The sequence below is a fragment of the Lygodium microphyllum genome, chromosome 28 (assembly GCF_053477565.2).
Source record: "Lygodium microphyllum isolate KBCC chromosome 28, Lygodium_microphyllum_v1.1.10, whole genome shotgun sequence".
Taxonomy (NCBI): Eukaryota; Viridiplantae; Streptophyta; class Polypodiopsida; order Schizaeales; family Lygodiaceae; genus Lygodium; species Lygodium microphyllum.
This window is the reverse complement of record NC_141162.1, coordinates 1,742,393-1,750,964: the sequence shown is the minus strand read 5'-3', so window position 1 is coordinate 1,750,964 and position 8,572 is coordinate 1,742,393.

Below are 8,572 nucleotides of genomic sequence, written 5' to 3'. Positions count from 1 at the left end.
CCACCGTAAAACTTCACGAAATCCACTGTGGCATGGAATCCACCGTGAAATATGTCTCCTGGCATCATTAAGGGAGGCTTTACAGCTAAGTGCATTTGCTACTACATTCTCTTTACCGGGTCTGAACTTAATTTCAAAGTCATACTCCTGTAAAATCTCAATCCAACGTCGTTGCCTCATATTAAGATCATGCTGAGTAAAAATCCACTTAAGACTTTTATGATCTGTGACTAAGGAAAACTTATTTCCAAGCAAGTCATGTCTCCATAATTTGAGAGCATGAATCACAACTTACAACTCCAGGTCGTGAGTAGCATATTTCTACTCATGGATTTTAAATTTTCTTGAAGAGTAAGCTATAGGATGTCCTTCCTGCATTAGTACGCATCCCAATGCAAGAGAGCTTGCATCTATGACAACTTCAAATTCCTTTCTTAAGTCAGGCAGCCTTAAGATAGGAGCAATTACCGAACCATGCTGTAGTTGCTCAAAGCTAGACTGTTCAATTGGCGTCCAATTAATGGCAACTTGTTTCTTAAGTAAGTTTGTAAGAGGTACTACAATTTGAGCATAGTTTCTGATGAATACCCTATACCATCCTGTTAGACCTAAAAAACTTCTCACTTCCTTGATAGTGGTTGGGGGTGGCCAATCTTGAACATCCTTGATCTTGGCAGGATCTACTAATATACCTTCACCAGACGCTATGAATCCCAAGTATTCAATCTTCCTTTTGAAGAAGGCACACTTCTTCTTCTTGGCATACAACTTGTGTGTTCTCATTGTCTCTAGGACAATGTGAATATGTGGTTCATGATCTTCTTCCTCCTTAGAATAAGTTAGGACGTCATCAAAGAATACAAGAACAAAATCATCAAGATGAGGTCTAAAAAGGTCCTGCATTAACCTGTTGAAGGTAGCTAGAGCATTCGTCAACCCAAATGACATCATGATGAATTCGAAATGATCGTATGTTGTGTGGAAGGAGGTCCATCACGATGAATTTGAAATGACGGTATCTTGTGTGGAAGGAGGTCTTTGGAATATATTCATTCTTGAATCTAATCTGATAACATCCTAACCAAAGATCAATCTTAGAAAATATCTTTGCTCCTTGTAGATGATCAAGAAGCTCATCTATCCTCGGGATTGGGTACTTATTCTTTACTGTTACCTGGTTTAGCCCTTGGTAGTCGATAAAAAGATGGAGAGTTCCATCTTTCTTCTTTTGGAATAATATTGGGATTCCCCATGGTGAATTACTTGGCCGGATATACCCTTGTTCTAGTAGTTGCTTGAGTTGCTCTATTAGTTCGATGGCTTTAGGAATAGACATTTTGTAAGGTCTCTTTGCCACTGGAGCGGCTCCTGGAACAAGTTTGATCTCATGATCAACTTCTCTTTTCAGAGGTAACTCAGTTAGCTCTTTAGGAAATATGTTGGTGTACTCTTTTATTCATGATGGGTCTTCTTCTGCCTGACCATCTTGATTTATCTTGTTAATCTTGATTAAGTAAACATGTAATCCCTTCTTCAAGCCTTTCGCAATTCGAGAAGCTTTTGCTAATTGAACTTTAGGTTTCCCTCTTTCACCTTGTGTAGTTGCTATTTCACTATTCAAATCCTAAAATATGACTTGACCTTTTCCACAATGGATATAAGCATCATTGGGAATCAAGCAATCCATTCCTAGTAAATATTCATAGGCTCCTAAGCTCATTACTCTAAACCTCATACTTGAAAGGTTTTCTCCTAGGTTAAACTCTACCTTGGCAGTTTGCTGTGTAGAAAGTACTTCCTTTCCATTTGCTAATTCGACAAGCAGCTTTGATGCATTTACTATATCTATTCCTATCTTCTTAGCACACTTGGGTGAAATAAATGAGTGTGTACTTCCACAATCAATCAAAACTTTAAATGATTTACCTTGGTGACTAGCCGGTGTCTGTATTATTGAATATTGACGATTTGGTCCTTTCCTGTGGAATGCAGCATGAATAGTTGCTCTTTCAATATCTTCTTCCATAGTAGGGTCTTCTTCCTTATTAGTCTCTCTTAGGCTAATATTTGATGTTCTTCCTCTTGCCATAGCTACTTGACCACGGCCTTGGGCAGCTTTGCCTTGACCTCAAAATTGGCCTTGGTGATGGTTCCTACCAAGCTTTCGACAATCTCTCCTAAAATGTCTTGTCTCATTACAGTGGAAGCACCTAAGATCATCCTTGTTTCCCTGGGTAGGAACAAAATTTCCAACTGCATTGGATTTTGCCTTTTTCTTCTGACCTTGGTAAAATTGGCCTTGGGTTCTTTTTGCTTGATCTTTGAATCCTTCTTTGTTCTGGTTATTGTAGCTCCAGAAATTATTGTTGTTAGGATTTGATTGTACTTCCCACACAATAGGAGTAGCTCGAATCAAGGCATCCTGGAGGTCTATGGGGCACATTGATTCGAAACAAGTGTTTAGAGGATAATTTAGCCCATTGTAGAACTTAGACACTTATTGAACAATATCCATGGGGGGTGCATATTTAAGACGAGAAACAAACTTGGAGTAGTATGCTTCTAAGGTCAGTCCCGTTTGTTTCAAATTGAAGAACTCATTCATCTTTTTGGTGCGATAAGCTTGAGGTAAATACCTTCCTCTTATAACTTCTTTTAGCAAATCCCAAGTAATGGTATTTTCAGGGACACCTTGATCTCGGCACCACTGCTTCCACCAAAGTCGAGCTTCACCAATTAATTTTAACTTAGCTATCATAGCTTGGTTGACTAGGATAGTTCCAGCAGCAGTAAAATAATCTTCCATAGATTCGATCCAAATCTTTGCATTGGCTTCCACATTTTTGCCTTTCCCATCAAACTCCGAAGGTTTGACTTACTTCAAAATATTCGTTTTCTCTTGAGCTTCGTTGGGAATTATTGTGGGTGCGAGATTCTGGAAAATTTTCAGTAATTCACAAGTTTAATTTTATAAAGTTTATATAGCGTCAATAATAGAATTCAATACTCAAATTATCTCTTACTTAGTTTATTGAAACAACTCTAAAATAAAACTCTCTTCCCATTGCTAAAGTTAAATTGCAATTTCAAAGGTTTCAAGAAAAAAAACAAGGTTGCATTATTTCTTTGATTGATAAAGTCAATCAATCTTTTATTACAACGGATGTATAAGGTAATTGGATGGAAAGAAATATATTATTCAGATGGCTCGCACGCTCATCTTATTTTCTTTCAGAAAAGGATTCCCTACTACAATCTAAGTATGAAACTCTGATACATCCTTTATGAAGTAACTTGGATATGCAGAGTAGATATCTAGGAATCTATATTTTTGAGGGAGTTCAGGAAATCCATCTTTTTTGTAGTTGTGGTGGTTAGAGTGACCTATGACTTTTATTCTATTAGCTGGAAGGATCTTCGTAACTTCCTCATAGATATACTAGTTCAGTTTGATCTTCTTGCCTCTAGTATACAGGGTTCAGTTTACACTGGCCCCATGAAATAGATAAATCTTGATAACTTTAAGATCTTCCATTCATTTTACCATTTTCAGATTATTTTGAAGATAAGCTAGATGGCTTGCATCGATATAGCAATATCCTCTGCTAATCATCCACCGTCTTTCATGATATAGAGGTGAGGGGTTGTATAACTAATCTAGTACCTGCATCATCTAAATTCTCCAGGCAAAATTGGATGAATGCATAGCTGACGTAAACATTACTCGAAAGATCAAGAATCGTTTCCAAGATTTGTTACTCTGTCATAATTCAAAAACATACATTAATAAAGAGAAGAAAATATATCCTAGGCTATGCTTGGAAAAAATATTTTTCTTAATCTTACGTCATAATCTATACTAACATGCGCTCTGATACCAACTGTGAGGTGTCCGCTAGTCTCAATCCACGGCACACCTTTTAGTAGTCTATCAATAGGTTTTCCGAAAATGATGCCGCTCGGTGCTCCCTTGGAACATTACGGGATTTTCACATCGGCTCTACTGAGTCTGCTTCGCAACGGGAGAGTTTCGGTAGAACCCACTAGGATCGACGTGAATTTTTGGGTTCCTAAAATCAGATGGGTCTCCTAGCAGCCAGCTAGCGTCAGTAATTTCGAGTCCCACTTTTACAGGATTACTTGATCTGGCTTGACCAATTGCTTTGGTCCCCATGGTTTTTCCACTTCGTCGGCTTGGAGCCATCGTCCACAAGTGGTTCGAGAGATAGGGAAGGTGGAATAGATTTGAGATGAGAGAGCGTAAGATAATATGGCTTAGTTAAACATCGTGACAAGGGAATTGAGGTAACTCTCTTTCTCTCTTCCTCTCTCTCTCTCTCTCTCTCTCTCTAGCTTCTTCTCGCAGCCTCTTGAAGGGGTATCCTTCTACCTCTCTTTCTCTACCTCTCTCTCGTAGCCTCTCGGGGTCTCCTTATGTCTCCCTAACTGCCCCCCATGCCTCTTATTTATAGTGAATTGGAGAAGAAGGGTTGTGGTTGAGAAGAGGAGCTCTTTGTGGAGGGGGATCTTGGAAAGATCAGTGATTTGATCCTCAGATCATAAATCTGATGGTTCCATTGGCTCCGAAAGGGGGGGTAAAACTCTTGGTTCACTCCTTTTCTCTGTTCGAAGTGCCGTTTTCTATCTGTAGATTGTGATCGCGGTGCGCACGATTTTGCCAATCTCTCTCTTTTTTTTTCTTTTTTTTCCCTTTAAAAAAAATCTTCAAACTAACTAGCACATCACTTGTCTTTTCTTTTAAATGACATCCAATTCTAGAAATCTCCATATCTCTTTAAAAAAAGGATAATATCTAAAATATTCTAGTCTTGTCCAAAAATTTAATATTTTTAAACCATCCTTACTATACACATTAACATTAGTGATTAATATAGCTCATCTCTCTTGTTCATGTTGTAACTTCCATGAAAGATGGTACAGTCCTGGTTAATTCATAAAAAATATTGAGTTACGACTCTCGATTTTATTTATTTATTTATTTTAATGTTAGTTAGTTATTAACGTAAGTTAAATTTTTTACTTTAGTTAGTAACCTTACTAACTTATTAATTGACCAACTAACTTTTGAACTAACCAACTAACTTTTATTGCCTAGAAATATTACATCTTACTTAAAGATCAATGCCTTTAAATGGGAGCTGGGGTAAAGGCCAATGGCTAGAGCCATGAAGCCACCCCTTGTATATGTGCACAATGTATAGGCATATATTAGTGAATATAATAAAGAATAAGCATACCATTCATTTTTGTACCCATATCTCTCTTTTCTTATTCTCTCTCTCAACCCTCTTACAATCCATAGCTTCTACCTTGCATCCCCCACCATTGCTTCCTTATCACTTTCTTTCTTATTGATTTGTGTTTTCTTTACATCCTTGGGTATAGGAGTAAGAAATAAGAGGAAGTTAGAAGTAGAAACTATGTGTGAGAGGTGGAGGGGATGAGAATACAATCAAAACCCTTGAAGGAATAAGGGTGCTCTTGGTCAATCCTAGTTGTGGAGGTGGAAGATCCTACATTTTTGGTTCCATTGTTAGGACCAAGTATGGGAACTATGTTTTCTTGGCCATTCTATTTTCTTTCAAGTAGAATAATAAGAAGGATGATTACTGCTAGTGAGAGAACAAGAAGATACAAATCTATTTTCTTATTGTGATGTATAGTCCTCTCCAAAATTTTTTTGACTAATCTAGATCAATAGGGAACCAGTTGTTAGAATGAATATTAGATTATGATTTCGTGTATGGCAAGAGTGGATTAAATTAGATTTAGAATACTAAGAATATCTAGGAAAAATATAAATTTGCAACCTTGTAAAATCCATTGTTGCATATCATTATATATCCACTTTGAGTTGTCAGATTCAAAAGTAACTCTAGGGTACTTGAAAATTTTTACTAGGTCATGTTGTTTGAATTCATAGCTTGTTGTTTACCTTGATTAATTGACCATCAAGAAGAGAGTCAAAAAGCCTACAACTTTTTTGAAGTTTTAGCTAATTTTATATACATAATGATTTTGGATCAATCTACTCCAAAAGCTTTATACCAAACTATTCATTGCTAGGGAGGCTTGAATGCTACTTATATTCCACATTGTAGATGCTTGGATTTTATTGTGGACATTTAAGGGCATGTAAATTTAATTTTATAATAGAATTTGATATACTTAAATTGATTCAATTTATTCTTGATTTCTATGTATGATTTAAGCATTCAAAGTTATAGTTTGCTCTAGAGCATTGTCTTGAGAAAACGATTGCATTGTCTTGATCTAAAACTTGAAAGTACCAATCTAGCACTTTTTCTTGACTTATTTGCACCTTGGATTTTTTACAAGAAAGATAAAAATTATCTTTGGACATCATTTTTTAAAATCAAGGTATTCTTTGAGGAATATTTCAAGTTGCCACATTTTCATCTACAAACCTTAAGTTTTTAAAGAAGCTTCCAATGCTTAATGCACCTTGCATATACTTCTAATCACTTGACTAGTCTACAACTTGTCCATTTGACTTGAAACTTAAAAGGGATGACATTGCACTCAAAATTACTAACTCAAGGTGTTGAAAACCTTTCAAATAATCTTGAGGCACTCACTATGTGTAAACCCTTGCTACTACATACATTCAAAGATGAATTTAAGACCCCATATATGTAAATGTAACATGAATAAAACATATCCTTTTCATATTTAGCCGGTGAACATCCCCATTAAGTGATACCCTTATGTATGTAAAAAAAAGGTCTAAAAGGGGGATTTTGAATATCTCCTCTATTGAATCCATGTGATAGACTTATATTTTTATGAGTAACTCTCTTGAGCAAACACTCAAGGATTCTAAAAGCTAAGTATAGGGAAGGATATTTTGAGAATTGGCATTGAGCATTCAACCTACTAGAGGTATCATTCTTTGAACTGAATTAGAAAAAAGGAAAATATTTTCTTAACTTCCATCAACTCAAGGTAGCTCCAAAAGGAAAGTTAATGCTTAACTTCCATCAACTCAAACTCAATCACACTTAAGCATAAACTAAACATGAAATCTTTGCATGTTAAGACTAAAAACCATAAAGCAAAAACCTCAAGGAATGGAATAGGGTGGCAAGAAAACAATAACAAAAAATACAATCTCAAAAATATGATAATCCAAACCAACTAGAGAAAACCTAGGACTAGAGATCACAATGTAGATGCATGCATTTGCGAAGTAGACATGAACTTTTGACTCCCACAACAAGTAGATATCCTAGTCCTAGTAGATTCATTGATATAAAAAAACACCCCTATTGGGGACCTTATCAATTAGGTCATTCAATTAGTCAACCTAGAGGCCATGAGATTGTAGGAAGGTCATTCAATTAGTCAACCTAGAGGCCATGGGATTGTAGGAAGTATGATAGAAATAATAATGATTTTTGGAGGAGCCTTGGACGACTTCCAAGCCACACTTGACACTTTCCAACATTGATGTATCAAGCATGATCATCAAAGACATGAAATTAAAATTCATAGAATTGAAAGTGCAAGGAACAAACACCCTCAATTGGCTATTGGACATCAACAATAATACTAGACAACACCTTGTGACCATGGCAAAAGAGATGGATAGCATCCAAAGGATGCTATTGAATGTTGGAGCCATAAGATCCTCACAAGATTTGTTATCAGATCTCTTGTAGTGATACATGTTGATTGCATGGATATGTTGCAAGTAGGATGCATATTGTTCAAATTCTTAACCAATTTGGGGAACACGCTTATAAATAAGGATCAATTTAAAATTTTATTTTAGTGTCCAAGCAATTGGATAATTATCAAGATAATGATGACCCTTACAACTTCATTGAATAGTTGTTTATGAATCCAACAACCTTATGGGTAACACTAAGTAGGTCCAAGCATTTGGACTAAGCTTAGGTGAAAGGAACACACCTAGTTCACTAGGCTTGATTCCATGGAGAAAGCCTCATTCATATTGCTAAAGGAGCTCTTTATTAAATACTCTATAGAGGCTAAGTTACAATGGCAAGCTCATTGTTTGATTAAGGAAAATTGAGTAGTAAGAAGAGGAGAGTATGCAAGACTAATGTTTTAAAGGCGAGGAGCCTCTTTAAATGTATTTTAGTTTACTGAGAGACCCATTGCCAAGGCTGTAACTAAAGCTATCATAAGGTCCTTATGATGAAAGGATATATGAGACTGTGACATAAAAATAAGATCTTAATCACTTCAACATCAATGATAAATACTAAATGAGGCAATTTGCATTCATGACCTGCATAGAGAAAGAAGTAGAGATAAGAAAACCATAGGTGACTAACAAGACCCTTTGGTAAGCTATGGTAAGACTAAAGAAAATGACACACAAGACCTTGGCTCATGTTAAGAAGTAATAGTAAGTCTTAAAGATGGTGGAAACCTTGAAGCTATCTTGATATTATTGTATGAAAACACGTAGTACATCCATTACGGTGGAGACCACCTTCCTTCAGAGTGCTCAAGACCATAACACAATTGCACAAATTGTGGATCTTTCACGTGTAAAATT